Source organism: Erinaceus europaeus, chromosome 3 (assembly GCF_950295315.1).
Source record: "Erinaceus europaeus chromosome 3, mEriEur2.1, whole genome shotgun sequence".
NCBI classification, from domain to species: Eukaryota; Metazoa; Chordata; class Mammalia; order Eulipotyphla; family Erinaceidae; genus Erinaceus; species Erinaceus europaeus.
The window spans coordinates 558,431-574,226 of record NC_080164.1 but is presented as its reverse complement, the minus strand read 5'-3'; the positions used below and the strand labels follow the sequence as shown (position 1 = coordinate 574,226).

Genomic DNA, 15,796 nt, shown 5'->3' with positions numbered 1-15,796 from the left:
CCACAGGGCTGGAGGGCTGGAGTCTGAGCGTGAAGTCCTGGGCTCACCTCTCTCATCCCATGTGCCAGAGGGATGCCTGCCCCACCCACGTGAATAATGAGTTAAAAGAGGAAAAGGGAGGAGAAGAAAAGAAGGGAGGGGAGGGGAGGAGGAGCAGAGCCAAGTTTCATTCTGCATTTGGGGCCTGGTGGGGAGGCCCTACATTGGGGGAGAGAGTTGTGCAGACGCCTGAGGGCTGCGAGGTCGCACTGTCCTGGGGTCACCGCGGACCATGCAGGAAAGTGCGAGGGGGGAAGTCAGCCACCTCTGGGAAGAATGGAGGCTGGGGGGCCACGTGGACGGACACCCACCGCTGCTGGGGACCTAGCCCTAGCCCGCCCTGTCAGCAGTGCTGCTGAGGCTCTGCTCACTTGTGTTTATCCCAGGACCCGACCCCCCAAGCTTCCTGGGGCCAGCGGCGAGGGCTGGTGTTCCCTGAAGTTCTGCTGGAATGACTCACATTTTTAAAAAGGAAATGAAGAAGTTGTTTTCATACTTCTGAATTCCCAAAGGATCCTGTTACAGGGATTAACCCCTCCTCCAGCAACTGAGGCTAATCGCGGCCATTCACGGCCCTCACGTGCTGTGACCTGATACATTCAGAACATTCTAGTCACTTAAAAAGTACATTGAATGCCCACTGCATTTTTTTTTTTGCGTGTGAATATGTGGGTGGTTATAAATAGACTTGGAAAAACACTGGGACTGTGTGAACTCAGTTGGCGGGGCCCTGGGTACGGGCCCCCGGATATCGCCGGCGGGCAGTGGGCCACAGGAGTTGTTTTTATATCGTTTACACAGTTCACCGTTTCAGACATGCTGAGCAGGCATCTGAATCTTTGCTCGATAGCACTGCTTTTTTCTCCACGTTGTCTTCTGGCCAAACGTGCGGCCTTTTCTTTCTCACCCAGGCACCGGTTGAGAGTCCGCACTTGGCTCAGGCCTGGACGCCTCTGGAAGGCCCCTGAGGAGAGACTGCGGGCGTGCGCCAGGCGTTGTCCTGCCAAACAGGCACACGCTCGGGGCCATTGTGAGACCCTCCCCTGGGCTGTGCCGGCTGGGCTGGTAGCTGCCACCCTACGCCTGCCCAGAGCCCATTCTCCCCACCACCTGCATTCCTTCCCCCTTTCCTTCCTGCCTCCCCCTCCCTCCTTCTCTTCCATTCTTTTTCATTTTATTAGTGATTGAATGTTGATTTACAAAACCTCAAGATAACGGGGGAGCAAGCCCACACTGTTCCCACCCCCCAGAGCTCTGTGTCCGCAGCCCCTCTGTCCGGAGCTGCAGCAGTCCCCCCAAGGCTGCTGATAGGGATTGACTGTTATTTCTACAACTGTCTGTATTTGTTTATATTGCTTCTTTCTTCCTCCCATGGCCCCATCTCCTCTTCCTTCCCAAGTCACACCTACACCTGTTACTACATCTAAACACCCCTCCCTTTTCCCTCCTCTCTCGGGGTCCTGATGGAGTCAGAGTTCAGAGCCCTCTGGGCATCTTCCCCTGACATTTCTCCCCTCTGGGAGCATGGACCCAAATTCTTTATGGGGAGCAGCAGGGGGAATCTCTCTTTCTCTCTCCCTCTCTCTCCTTCCCTCTCTATCTCCGTCTCCCTCACTCTCTCTCCCTCTCCTTCTCTCCCTCTCCCCCCTCTTTCCCTCTCTCCCCCTCTCTCTCCCTCCCTCTCTCCCCCTCCTTCTTTCTCCCTCTCTCTCCCTCTCTCTTTTTCTCTCTCTCTCTCCCTCTCTCCCTTTCTGTTTTTCCCTCTCCCTCACACTCTCTCCCTCTCTCTCCCTCACTCGCTCTCTCTCCCTCTATCCCTTTCTGTCTCTCCCTCTCTCTTACTCTCTCTCCCTTTCTTCCTCTCTTTCTCCCTCTCCCTCACTCCCTCTCTCTCTCTTTCCCTCTCTCTTTTTCACTCTCTCTCCCTCTCCCCTCCTCCCTCTCTCTCCCTTTATTCCTCTCTCTCTCCCTCTTTCTCCCCCCTCCTTCTTTCCCCCCCTCTCTCTCTCTCTCTCTCTCTCTCTCTCGCTCATTCCCTCTTTCTCCTCCCCCTCTCAATTCCTCTCAGTCCCTTCAAATTAAAACCTTTTTTGACTTAAAATTTTTTAAGAAAAAATGGACACAGAAAGGGGTGGGTTCATTGTGCAAGCACTGAGCCCCAGCAATAACCCAGGTGACAAGAAAGAAAGGAAGGAGGGAGGGAGGGGGGGAGGAGGCAGGCACAGGGGCATGGCCTGCTGCACACAGGCTTCTGCTCAGCACAGCAGAACACGACTGCCTCCCAAGCTCCCTCCCATGTCTGCTGGGACACCACTGCTGTGTGGCCAGCTGGGGGCAGTGGGTCCTGAGCCGCGTGCCAGCTGCCTGGCCGTGCTCGTGCTGGTGTCCCCGTCTTGGGGAGGGCTGCCCTGGGCAGGACCCCGGTGAGCACCCAAGGCTGAGAGACCAAAGCTCCTCTTTCAGAAGCCTGGAAGCTGAACCCCGAGTGGGCCCACCATCCCTCTCCACTCTGGGGCGACCCCAGGCCCCGCCTCGCACGTGTCCTCACGTCTCCTTCCAGCTCCGGGGGCACGGCTCCCTCCCGGCACAGCCCAGCCCGGTGGGCAAGAGCGGGGCACGGAGCGCCAGCCGGGCCGCTCAGCTCACTTGCCAGAATGTGGGGCTGCCACTCTGGGACCTGACTGGTCAGAGCTCCGTCTTGCAGCTGCACCGGCTTTGGTGACAAAGGGCCACTGCTCTGTCCTGGGCCAGAGACTGAACCACAGCTACAGGGCCAGAGAGAAGAGGAGGATGAGCCGGGAGAGGGGGCATTGGAGGGGCGGGAGAGGGGGCGTGGGGGGGGCGGGAGAGGGGGTGTCAGGGGGGAGGACAGGTGGGAGAGGGGGCATCAGGGGAGAGGACCAGGAGAGGGGGCGTGGGGGGAGGACAGGCAGGAGAGGGGGTGTGGGGGGGAGGATGGATGGGAGAGGGGGAGTAGGGGGGAGGACAGGAGAGGGGGTGTGGGGGGAGGACAGGCGGGAGAGGGGGTGTCAGGGGGAGGATGGGCTGGGAGAACACATCACAGTCACCGTTCTAACGACAGGGTCATAGTCACATTCTCCCTGTTGACTCACTAGCTCTGACAGAATCCTCCCAAGTGGGCCGGGCTGGGCTGCTGCAGACCCCCAGCTAACACAGGAAGATGGAGATGCAGAGGGACGGCTGGCTGCAGGGCAGGGACCGGACAGGATGCCGGAGCAGCTGTCACCCAGCCCTCCAGGAAGCTGACGTCCCTCCCCAAGGGCTGATTCATGGGGCAGGATGGGAGGGGCTGTTGACTGAAGGTGTGCCCAGGGGCAGGGCCAGGTGGGGAGGTGCTGAAGCCGCCCATGGCCAGAGGTGGAGCGGTGGGGGCTGGGCGGGGGGCGGGCGGGGGCGGGACACCAGGAGCCATGAGTCTGCTGGGCCCTGGGAATCAACACCCACTAGCTCTCCCACCCCGTTTCCCTCGGGCACCTCCCATCCGCCAAGCCCAACCAGGAGCTGCCCAGAGCTGACGGCCAGCGGCCAGCGGGGACAGGCAGGGAACAGGCAGGCAGGTCAGGGATTGGAAACACCCTTGTGCAGCAAAGCCTCATGGGGAGCTGCCTGAGGCCTCAGGCTTCTGACTGCGGTCATGGGTGCTGGCTGTGGGTCCTGTGGTTTACAGAGTAGCACTTGTCTCTTTTTATGTACTTATTTTATTTAAACTTTTTATTATCTTTATTAGGTAGAGACAGCCAGAAATCGAGAGGTTGGGGGAGAGAGAGAAACCTGCAGCCCTGCTTCACCACTAGCAAAGCTTTCCCCCCAAAGATGGGGACCAGGGGCTCGAACCCAGGTCCTTGCACATTGTATCGTGTCTGTGTCTGTTCAACCAGGTGCGCCACCACCTGGCCCCACATTTCTCTATTTTTAAAATGTGTCTATAGGGCCAGCACTGATGCTCCCAGCTGAGCACTTGTGGCCTTGTACAAGGACCCAGGTTTGGATGTTGACCTCACCAGTTTGTGCTTCAACCATTGGGGGCTTTGAGCTGGACTCTGGTCCTGGTTCATTTCTCCAGTATTTCTCCTTGTTGGTTTAACCATTCTATATAGTATGTTATAAGATCCCTCTCTCAGTACTTTAAAAAAAAAAAATGGCCTCCAGGAGCAGTGGATTCATAGTTCAGGCACAGAGCCCCAGCGATAACCCTGGAGGCCAAAAATAGCGAAGTGCTTCCTTTTTCCTGAACCTGTCTTCTCGGAGCGTGTGGTTGTGGTGGGTGCCTCCCAGTGTTGACGTTCTCTCCTCCCCATCTAGTCTACTCTGAGGCCTCTCCCCTCAGCCTGCACTACATTCAAAGGGTACTCCGGGCCCTGCAGGTCTGTCTGGAGTTCTGTACTTTGTAGTTCTTTGGTAAGATGATCACAGAGTTATTGAATTGATTTCATAATGAGTTTTCTGAACTCTGCCTCCATCACTCTTTCTAGATCCATGTCTGTCTGGCCTCTTGTGAGTCGCCAGGCTAGGTCGGTGTCCTTGCTGTCAACAGAGGGTCTCCCTCCTTGGAGTTAGTTCATCCTAAATACCTGGTCCTTGGATGTTAGACAGGACTGGGGTCAGGCTGTAAAAATGTTTTTAAGATCTTTATATATTATTGGATAGGGACAGCCAGAGATCAAGAGGGGGAGCAGTGATGGAGAGACAGAGAGATACCTGCAGCCCTGCTTGGCCACTCATTTTAGACGGTTTGCTTGATTCTTTGTATGTTCAATCCATGTGGGTCAGTCCTCGGGTCCCACAGACAGTGAGGCCGACTGGCAGTCTTTCCTCTCTTGACTTAGTCCACCAAGCGCCATCACCTCTGGTTCCACACATTTTGTCCCAAAGGACACAGTGTCATCTCTCTGATGGCAGGGGCTTCCGGAAGCTGGCTCTGGGGTAGCAGCAGCCGCGTTTTCTCCCTCTCATCAACTAGGAAAAGCAAAGAGAATCACCTGAAAACTCAACTAATTATGCCCAGGATCTTTTCAGAAACTCACCAAGCCACAGGTGAGTGCAGACAGGTGTGGCTTGAGGATAGAAAGGGGCCGTGGGAGTGACTCTCAGGACAGCTCAGAGACACAGCCTCCAAATTTGATTGGTGACTGAGACACACCCCTTCTGGGCCTGAGTTTTAGCAATAAAAACCCTATTAGAAAGGGAGAGAGAGGGAGAGAGAGAGAGAGAGCGAGAGAATGAGTCGGGCGGTAGCGCAGCGGGTTGAGCGCAGGTGGCGCAAAGCACAAGGACCGGCGTAATGATTCCAGCTCGAGCCCCCGGCTCCCCACCTGCAGGGGAGTCGCTTCACAGGTGGTGAAGCAGGTCTGCGGGTGTCTGTCTTTCTCTCTGTCTTTCCCTCCTCTCTCCATTTCTCTCTGTCCTATCCAACAACGATGACATCAACAACAACAGTAATAACTACAGCAATAAAACAAGGGCAACAAAAGGGAATAAATAAATAAATAAATATTTAAAAAGAAAGAGAGACAAAAAAAGAAAGAAAGAAGATGCCTAAAAACGCAGCAGTTTCCAGCGTGACCGCCTGAGTGTCCGCAGCTATAGCAGGCTGACTCCAGCAGGTGTCTGGTCCCAGGCGTCATGGTCCCAGCAGCTCACACGAGGGAAGAGTGTGTCGGGTCCGTGGCCTCCTTTCTCTGCACAGGATGTGTGCAGGGCGGCTGCCGGGAGCCCAGTGCTTTCCCTGGAAGCTTCTGCCGAGTGCCACAGGAGCCCACAGACTGCTCGAGCAGATGGTGCTTGTGGGCATCTGACACACAGGCAGAGGCCGGGGGCACCGTGACTCTGGGCAGCATGAGTGCAGTGCCCCGGAGCCCAAGGCCGGCCTGGCACAGCCCTCAGCTCAGCCGCGAGGACCCAGCGTCTCCATGGAAGGCCTGCGGGTAGCTGGTCTTTCACGCGCACACACACTCACACGCACACACACGCGCGCATGTGACTTTCTAAGATTCACTTCACTTCACTTTTCAAAGGTTTCATTTAGTTTATTATTTTTTATATTTAATTTATTTATTCCCTTTTGTTGCCCTTGTTGTTTTATTGTTGTAGTTATTATTGATGTCATCATTGTTGGATAGGACAGAGAGAAATGGAGAGAGGAGGGGAAGACAGAGAGGGGGAGAGAAAGACAGACACCTGCAGACCTGCTTCACCGCCTGTGAAGCGACTCCCCTGCAGGTGGGGAGCCAGGGGCTCGAACCAGGATCCTTATTATGGTCCTTGTGCTTTGCGCCACCTGCGCTTAACCCACTGCACTACCGCCTGACTTCCAGGTTTCATTTATTTTAATGAGAGAGATACACAGAGAGAAAGGCCAGAGCTCTGCTCAGCTCTGGCTGATGGTGGTGCTGGGGATTGAACCTGGGGCCTCACAGCCTCAGGCAGGAGAGGGTCTTGCAGAACCTGTGCTGTGTCCCCAGGCTTGATCGCTCGCTCACTGACTCTCTCTCTCTCTCTCTCTCTCTCTCACTTTCTGCCTGGCTCTTTCTTCACCAGGACTGTGACCACACGGTCCCATCACTTCTGGCAGACACCTTTTTTCTCCCGAGAATGGGATTAGAGAGACAGACAGACAGACACAAAGGTGCCCCATCTAGGTGCCCCTCCACTAGGGAGCTTCCCCTTTGCATGGGCTCCCGTGTGGGCCAGGGGCACCTTGCCCAGACACAGCCGAGCAGAGGGGGAGGGAGGGAGGCTGCAGCCCCATGTCTGTCCAGGCTGAGGCTCAGGTAGGCCGGCTCCCACCTGCAGGGAGGTGCTTCATGAGTGAAGTGCCAGTCTGCAGTGTTTCCCTTTCTCTGCCTCCCTCTCACCTCTCAGTGCTTCTCTGTTCTATCAAGTAAAAGGAAAAGGAAAGAAAAAAATGTTCATCATGAGTGGTAGATATATAGTACAGTCACCGAGCCCCAGTGTCACCCCTGGTGACAACAAAAATAAATAGGGTGTGACAAAGATAAATAAATAAGTAAATAAGGTGGGGTAGACAGCATAGTGGTCATGCAAAGAGTCTTCATGCCTGAGGCTCCAAAGTCCCAGGTTCAATCCCCTACATCACCATAAACAGACTGATCAGTGCTCTGGTATAAAAGATTAATTAAGAAAATACATAAACAAAATAGGGGCCGGATGGTGGCGCACCTGGTTAAGCACATCTATTACAATGTGCAAGAACCCGGGTTTGAGCCCCAGTCCCCACCTGCAAGGGGAAAGCTTTATGAGTGGTGAAGTAGGGCTGCAGGTGTCTCTCTGTCTCTGTCTCTCTCCCTCTCTATCACCCCCCTCCCTCTTGATTTCTGGCTGTCTCTATCCAATAAATAAAGACAATATTAAAAGAAAATACATAAACAAAATAAAGAAGGCCTGGACCATACACCCCACAGAATTCTGCTTTGCAGCCCAGGCTGGAGGGACTGTGCTCAGCGGAGCCAGCAAGGAGCAGCACAGCCGCCAGGCCGCCGCGCTCATGAGCCTGGAGAACGGAAATCCCTCAGCTTGCAGAGGGCAAGCCGTCCTTGGGGATCTGTGAGAACTATGGTAGTCACTGCGGTGGGGGCGGGCACGCAGAGCAGACCCGCGAGGAGAGAACGTCACTCTAGGCGCTGCTGGTGAGGGAGCAGACGGGCCCCCACGCGGAGAACAGTGAGGGGAGCACCAAGTTCAGATGACATGCATGTGGCCCGGCAACCCCACTCCTAGGCTTTTATCCAGAAGGCGTGAAGACCCTGATCCCAAGGGACATGTGCTCCCCCGTGACCATGGCTGGACCTTCACACAGCAAGACATGGAAGCAGCTTAAAAGCCCAGGGACAGTGAGTGGATAAAGAAGTCACAGGACAGACTCAGTGGAGTACTACTCAGCAGTCAAGAGAGATGCTACTGTGTCCTCTGCATGAAGCAGATGAAACTGGAGGCCGTTCTTCTTACTGACTTGTAAGGAGCTGGAGGAAAGCTGCCGGGCAGCTTCCTTCCTGTGTGGAACCAGAGACTGATGTGTGCTCACCTGAAGGAGGAATACTCACTGACCTCTCTGACCTTGGAGAGCTAAGGTGCCTACTGCTGGGTGGGGCACAGAAATCTGGTGGTGACTCCTATGACCTTATGATCTTGTCAATCACTATTAAAACAACAATAGAAATAAAAGGAGTAACATCTATGCACCCAATGAGAAGTCATCTAAATACATCAAACGTCTACTGAAAGAGCTACAGCAATATATCAAGAGCAACACAGTCATAGTAGGGGACTTCAACACCCCACTCTCTCAACTTGACAAATCGTTCAGGCAAAAAAATCAATAAAGACATAAGGGAGCTAAATGAGGAGATAGATAAACTAGAACTATTGGACATTTTCAGAGTCATTTATCCCAAGAAACTGGAATACACATTTTACTCAAATCCACATGGGTCATTTTCAAGGATAGACCATATGTTAGGCCAAAAAGACAGCATCAGCCAATCCAAGAGCACTGAAATCATCCCAAGCATCTTCTCAGACCACAGTAGAATTAAACTAACACTTAAAAATCAACAAAAGATTAGTAACAGTCCCAAAACATGGAAGCTCAACAGTACACTTCTTAACAACTTCTGGGTCAAAGAGGAAATCAAGGAAGAAATCACAATGTTTTGAGAGTCCAATGAAAATGAAGACACAAGCTATCAAAATATTTGGGACACAACTAAGGCAGTACTGAGAGGGAAGTTCACAGCCATACAAGCACACATTAGGAAACAAGAAAAAGCACAAATAAACAGCCTGATTGCACATCTTAAAGACCTAGAAGAAGAAGAACAAAGGAACCCTAAAGCAACCAGAAGGACAGAAATCACTAAAGTTAGGGCAGAAATAAATAACATTGAGAATAAGAAAACCTTACAAAAGATCAACAAAAGTAAAAGTTGGTTCTTCAAAAGAGTGAACAAAATCGACAAACCTTTAGCCAGACTCACAAAACAAAAAAGGGAAAAGACCCAAATAAATCGGATAGTAAATGAAAGAGGAGATATCACAACAGACATCACAGAAATTCAACATATCATGCGAGGCTTCTATGAACAACTATATGCCACCAAGCTAGAGAACCTGGAAGAAATGGACGATTTCCTAGATACCTACCAACTTCCAAAACTAAGTAAAGAGGAAGTGGATAACATGAACAGGCCCATCACAGCTAATGAAATTGAAACAGTTATCAAAAATCTCCCCCAAAATAAAAGTCCTGGACCTGATGGTTTTACAAATGAATTCTACAAAACCTTCAAAGAAGAACTAATACCTCTACTTTTAAAAGTCTTCCAGAAGATTGAAGACACTGGAATACTCCCTGCCAGCTTCTATGAAGCCAACATCACCCTGATACCAAAAGCAGACAGGGACACAACCAAAAAAGAAAACTACAGACCAATATCTCTGATGAACATAGATGCGAAAATATTGAACAAAATTCTAGCCAACCGGATACCGCAGTATATCAAAAAGATTGTTCATCATGACCAAGTGGGGTTTATCCCAGGCATGCAAGGTTGGTTTAATATACGTAAATCAATCAATGTGATCCACCACATCAACAAAAGCAAGACCAAAAACCACATGGTCATATCAATAGATGCAGAGAAAGCCTTTGACAAAATACAACATCCCTTTATGATCAAAACACTACAAAAATGGGAATAGATGGAAAATTCCTGAAGATAGTGGAGTCTATATATAGCAAACCTACAGCCAACATCATACTCAATGGTGAAAAACTGGAAGCATTTCCACTCAGATCAGGTACTAGACAGGGCTGCCCACTATCACCATTACTATTCAACATAGTGTTGGAAGTTCTTGCCATAGCAATCAGGCAGGAGCAAGGAATTCAAGGGATACAGATTGGAAGGGAAGAAGTCAAACTCTCCTTATTTGCAGATGACATGATAGTATACACAAAAAAACCTAAGGACTCCAGCAAGAAGCTTTTGGAAATCATCAGGCAATACAGTAATGTGTCAGACTATAAAATTAACATTAAAAAATCAATGGCATTCCTCTATGCAAACACTAAACTAGAAGAAATTGAAATCCAGAAATCAATTCCTTTTACTATAGCAACAAAAACTATAAAATATCTAGGAGTAAACCTAACCAAAGAAGTGAAAGACTTGTATACTGAAAATTATGAGTCACTACTCAAGGAAATTGAAAAAGACACAAAGAAGTGGAAAGATATTCCATGTTCATGGGTTGGAAGAATTAACATCATCAAAATGAATATACTACCCAGAGCCATCTACAAATTTAATGCTATCCCCATCAAGATCCCAAGCACATTTTTTAGGAGAATAGAACAAATGCTACAAATGTTTATCTGGAACCAGAAAAGACCTAGAATTGCCAAAACAATCTTGAGAAAAAAAGAACAGAACCGGAGGCATCATACTCCCAGATTTCAAACTGCATTATAGGGCCATTGTCATCAAAACTGCTTGGTACTGGAACATGAATAGACATACTGACCAGTGGAATAGAATTGAGAGCCCAGAAGTGAGGCCCCACACCTATGGACATCTAATCTTTGACAAAGGGGCTCAGACTATTACATGGGGAAAGCAGAGTCTCTTCAACAAATGGTGTTGGAAACAATGGCTTGAAACATGCAGAAGAATGAAAATGAATCACTGTATTTCACCAAATACAAAAGTAAATTCCAAGTGGATCAAGGACTTGGATGTTAGACCACAAACTATCAGATACTTAGAAGAAAATATTGGCAGAACTCTTTTCCACATAAATTTCAAAGACATCTTCAATGAAACGAATCCAATTACAAAGAAGACTAAGGCAAGTATAAACCTATGGGACTACATCAAATTAAAAAGCTTCTGTACAGCAAAAGAAACCACTACCCAAACCAAGAGACCCCTCACAGAATGGGAGAAGATCTTTACATGCCATACATCAGACAAGAGACTAATAACCAACATATATAAAGAGCTTGCCAAACTCAACAACAAGACAACAAATAACCCCATCCAAAAATGGGGGGAGGACTTGGATAGAATATTCACCACAGAAGAGATCCAAAAGGCCGAGAAACACATGAAAAAATGCTCCAAGTCTCTGATTGTCAGAGAAATGCAAATAAAGACAACAATAAGATACCACTTCACTCCTGTGAGAATGTCACACATCAGAAAAGGTAACAACAGCAAATGCTGGAGAGGGTGTGGGGTCAAAGGAACCCTCCTACACTGCTGGTAGGAATGTCAATTGGTCCAACCTCTGTGGAGAACAGTCTGGAGAACTCTCAGAAGGCTAGAAATGGACCTACCCTATGACCCTGCAATTCCTCTCCTGGGGATAGATCCTAAGGAACCCAACACACCCATCCAAAAAGATCTGTGTACACATATGTTCTTGGCAGCACAATGTGTAATAGCAAAAACCTGGAAGCAACCCAGGTGTCCAACAACAGATGAGTGGCTGAGCAAGTTGTGGTCTATATACACAATGGAATACTACTCAGCTGTAAAAAAATGGTGACTTCACCGTTTTCACTCAATCTTGGATGGACCTTGAAAAATTCATGTTAAGTGAAATAAGTCAGAAACAGAGGGATGAATATGGGATGATCTCACTCTCAGGAAGAAGTTGAAAATCAAGGTCAGAAAAGAAAACACAAGTAGAACCTGAAATAGATTTGACATATTGCACCAAAGTAAAAGACTCTGGAGTGGGTGGGGAGAGTACAGGTCCATAAAGGATGGTAGAGGACCTAGTGGGGGTTGTGTTGTTATATAGGAAACTGGGGAATGTTATGCATGTACAAACTATTGTATTTACTGTTGAATGTAAAACATTAATTCCCAAATAAATAAATAAATAAATAGAAAGGAGTAAATAAAAATAGATAAACAGAAAGAGTTCAGATCAGTGGAGTTAATAGTTAGCAGTATTTAAACTCTCTTTCTATATTTGGGAGCTACTCTGCCCTGATCCAGATTTCTAGTCCATCTTTCCAACTCTGACACCATCTCCCCAGACAATAGCTTTGGTCCACCTGCATGTAAGCTGTCAGGCTCAGGCAAAAACTAGTAAAGTCATGGGCCCCTTGGAATATCCCTAAAATAGACTCCCTAGCTTCTTCCCACACAAAGACCCTTCGTTTCATCTTCTCTGTTCCTACCTTTGGGTTCCTGTTTATTAAACACTTTGTCCTGACTCATATCTCACCACCATTAGGCCACCAAGTTGCAGACTGCCACGACGCCACCCTGACCTCCCTGGGCAGACGCCCTCACCCATGTGTCCTGGAGCCTCCCCTCCCCAGAGCCCTGCCCCAATAGGGACAGACAGACACAGGCTGGGGGTGTGGATCCACCTGCCAACACCCATGTCCAGCGGAGAAGCAATGACAGAAGCCAGACCTCCCACCTTCTGCTCCCCATAAAGAATTTGGGCCCATGCTCCCAGAGGGATGAAGAACAGGGAAGCTTCCAGTGGAGGAGACGGGATGATGGGAACTGTGTGGAATTATACCCGTCTTATCCCACTATCTTGTCAATTGTCATTAAGTCACTAGTAAAACAAAATAAAATAAAATAAAAAGACTTGGCCTGTGACCTCTCACTCTGCCTGTGCCGAGACCAGACAGGCCTGCCCCCAGCCCCCACCACAGGGTCACCCCCAGCCTCTGCCTCACAGAGCACCGGGAGCAAACTCCTGGGACGTGTTGGGGATGCACATGTCACACACCATCAGCTGCTCCAACAAACACCGTCATTTCAGGCACCACAGGCTTGTAGAAGCCACGAGCGGAAGGAACGTGGTTTCTCCGCGTTTATTTTGGTGACTAGTGAAGGGAGCAGCACGAAAAGGACAGCGTTCAGAGTCTCCGGAGGGAAATATCGGGGCTTTATCTTGCCACTCGGGAACTGCAGCAGAGAGCGGATCTTGGATGGATTCTGTGTGCCAAGGGAGCCAACTAATAATAAAACCCCACGGGGTGGGGAGACGGCCACACGCGACACATCACCCCCCCCCCATGAGTCTACAGAGCCCTGGGCAGCGCCAGCCAGTGGGTCATCAGCGTGTCGTCAGGCAAAGAGGGGCAGCCAGTGCCCAGGGACGGGAGGTTGGGCCCAGAGACAAGCCAGTGCTTCTCGCAGGCTCACTGCCTGGACCCTCATTGGTCTAAAGGTTAAAAAAGGCACGGGAGGGGGTGGTGGTGGTGGTGGCGCACCTGGTTAAGCACTCACATTCCAGTGCACAAGGACCCGGGTTCAAGACCCTGGTTCCCACCTGCAGGGGGAAAGCTTGATAGTGATGAAGCAGGGATGCAGGTGTTTCTTTGTCCGTCTGTCTCTCTGTTGCCACCTTCCCTCTCAATTTCTCTCTGTCTCTATCCAATAAATAAATAATGGAAAAGGGGGCTGGTGGTGGCATAACTGGCTAAACACACATGACACTATGCTGAAGGACTTGCACAAGGAGCCAGGTTCGAGCCCCCACTCCCCACCTGCAGAGGGTCGCTTCACAAGCGGTGAAGCAGGTCTGCAGGTGTCTCTCTCCCTCTCTATCTCCCCCTCCTCTCTCAATCTCTCTCTGTCCTATCGAATAAATAGAAGGGGGAAAATGGCCTCCAGGAACAGTGGATTTGTAGGGCAGTACCAAGCCCCAGAGACAACCCTGGAGGCAAAAATAAACAAATAAATAAATTTAAATTTATTCACACTGATTTACACGGGGCCTTATAGTATACAGCCAGTCTCTGTTGACACAGCAACAAGATTTCCACACTTCTGATGGGAGAGACAGAGAGAAATAGCCTAATGGTTATGCAAAGAGACTTCCATGCCTGACGCTCCGAAGTCCCAGCTTTGATTTCCCATACCATCAGCCAGAGACAAGCAGTGCTCTGGAAAAGCTTTTTTCCCCTCAAAAGCAAAAAAATAATAATAATTAAAAACAACTCTAAAATTCCATAGTTGTCCCGGATGGCTAGGAGAGGTGGAGGGAGGTTAGGCATAAGCAGGCAGGGAGGGCTGCCGGAGGAGTCGGCCACTTAGGACAGCTGCAGCTAGGGGTCGCGGAGCACACGTCCTCTGCCTGGGCGCCCCGTGCTCCTGCACAGTCACTTCTGAGTCTCTGGTCCATGTGACTCCCTATGGGCTCTGCCAGGAAGCTGCAGGCCCAGAACTAAGACGGAGCCTCCCGGGAGAAGCCGTAGGTCCCTGCAGGGAAGCTGGGCTGGTTTCCTGGGCTTTGTTGTCTCTCTGTCTAAGCTTGTGTGCCAAGAACAGAGACTCCTGCCCAAGGGTCGAGTGCCCGCGGGGCCTCAGCCTCAGGGCGGTGCTGTGTGGGACGCCCGAAGCCGGGACTCAGCCCAGTGTCCCAGGAGGGTGCAGGTTCAGCAAATTGAGGGCTCCGTACACAGTGGGGCCGCTCAGCACGGAGGAACGGAGAGGTGAGTGAGACACAGCAGCAGGAGCAGGAATGCAGGGGGAGCCCACGGGTGGATGGGCTCTGAGAGCAGAAGGGGGCAGAAGGGGAGTCGCCAAGGACCGTGGTCTGTCCCAGCACTTAGGACTCAGAACGCGGCGGGTGGCTCTGAGTGTCTGCGCCTCAGCGGGACGAACAAACACCTCATCACAGACCCCTGCAAGCATCAACCAGGCTTTGACCTAGCACGTTATGACTGGGCCCTCCTCAATCGCTATCGAACAGGCCATGGCCGGTGCGCCGCTATGTTCCATCGCTGGGGAGCCAGAGACGACCCGAACTGCCCCTGCGGCTACAGACAGACTATGACCCACATAGTCAACGACTGCCACCTCTCCAGATTCAAAGGAGGTCTCGAAACTTTACATCAGGCTCAACCTGACGCTGTTGACTGGCTACAGAAGAAGGGCAAACGCTAGAAGAAGAAGCGGGACGAAAGCGAGGTGGAGGGGCATGCTGACAGGCGCCTGGGGGCGAGGGCACACACCCATGTGACAACAGGCCTGTGTGTCAGATCTCCTCTGTCAGATGACAGTAGCATCAAAAAGAAAGAGCGCAGAGTCAGAGAGAAGAAACCGCAAAGGACTGGCGCCCAGACGTCAAGTTCCACCCTTCTCCTGAGGACGCCTGCAGCCGCCGTCTCAGCAGCCCGTGGCAGGGTGATCTGCTGCTCCAGGCCCTGTCGTGCCACTAACATCTGTGGATTTTCCTCAGGAATTATCCCAGCTCCCTGTTAAACACCGAGAACATCTCCCCCTTTTAAGAATGCCGATGCCGCGGGAGCCCTGCTGGAATCTGCAGCTTGCTGGGCTTTGCTGGTCTGGATGAATGGCCACATGCCCACGTCACATCTGAGCCTCAGCAAGGCCGCGCTGCCAGTCCTTTGATGTCTCGTCAAACGTCCACGCCAAATTTGTCATATATGCACACATGTATAAAAAGTGTATTCTGAAACAGCATGTGGACATTTTGTCTGTGTGTGTGTCTCAGTGAGTGCGAGTGTGTGAGTGAATCTGTGTGTATGTGAGAGTGTGTGTGAGTGTGAGTGTGTTTGAGTGTGTGCACGTGTGAGAATGTGCGTGTGTGAGCGTGTGCCTGTGTGAGCATGTGCATGTGTGTGACTATGAGTGTGTGTGACTGTGTGCATGTGTGAGTGTGACTATGAGTGTGTGACTGTGTTTGAGTGTGTGCATGTGTGAGTGTGTGTATG

The 15,796-nt window shown here is 50.7% G+C and overlaps 1 long non-coding RNA gene across 2 annotated transcripts; it reads left to right on the top strand.

Moving 5' to 3' along the window:
- Nucleotides 1-3,230: 3,230 nt before the first annotated feature.
- LOC132537430 (uncharacterized) lies at nt 3,231-12,868 on the top strand. Of its 2 annotated transcripts, XR_009548858.1 has the most exons (4): nt 3,231-3,362; nt 4,708-4,790; nt 5,021-5,110; nt 12,343-12,868. It is a non-coding gene; the product is annotated as an uncharacterized LOC132537430 (long non-coding RNA). The 2 variants fall into 2 exon arrangements; XR_009548857.1 differs by lacking the exon at nt 5,021-5,110 and having other exon boundaries at nt 4,708-4,806.
- The last annotated feature ends 2,928 nt before the right edge of the window (nt 12,869-15,796 follow it).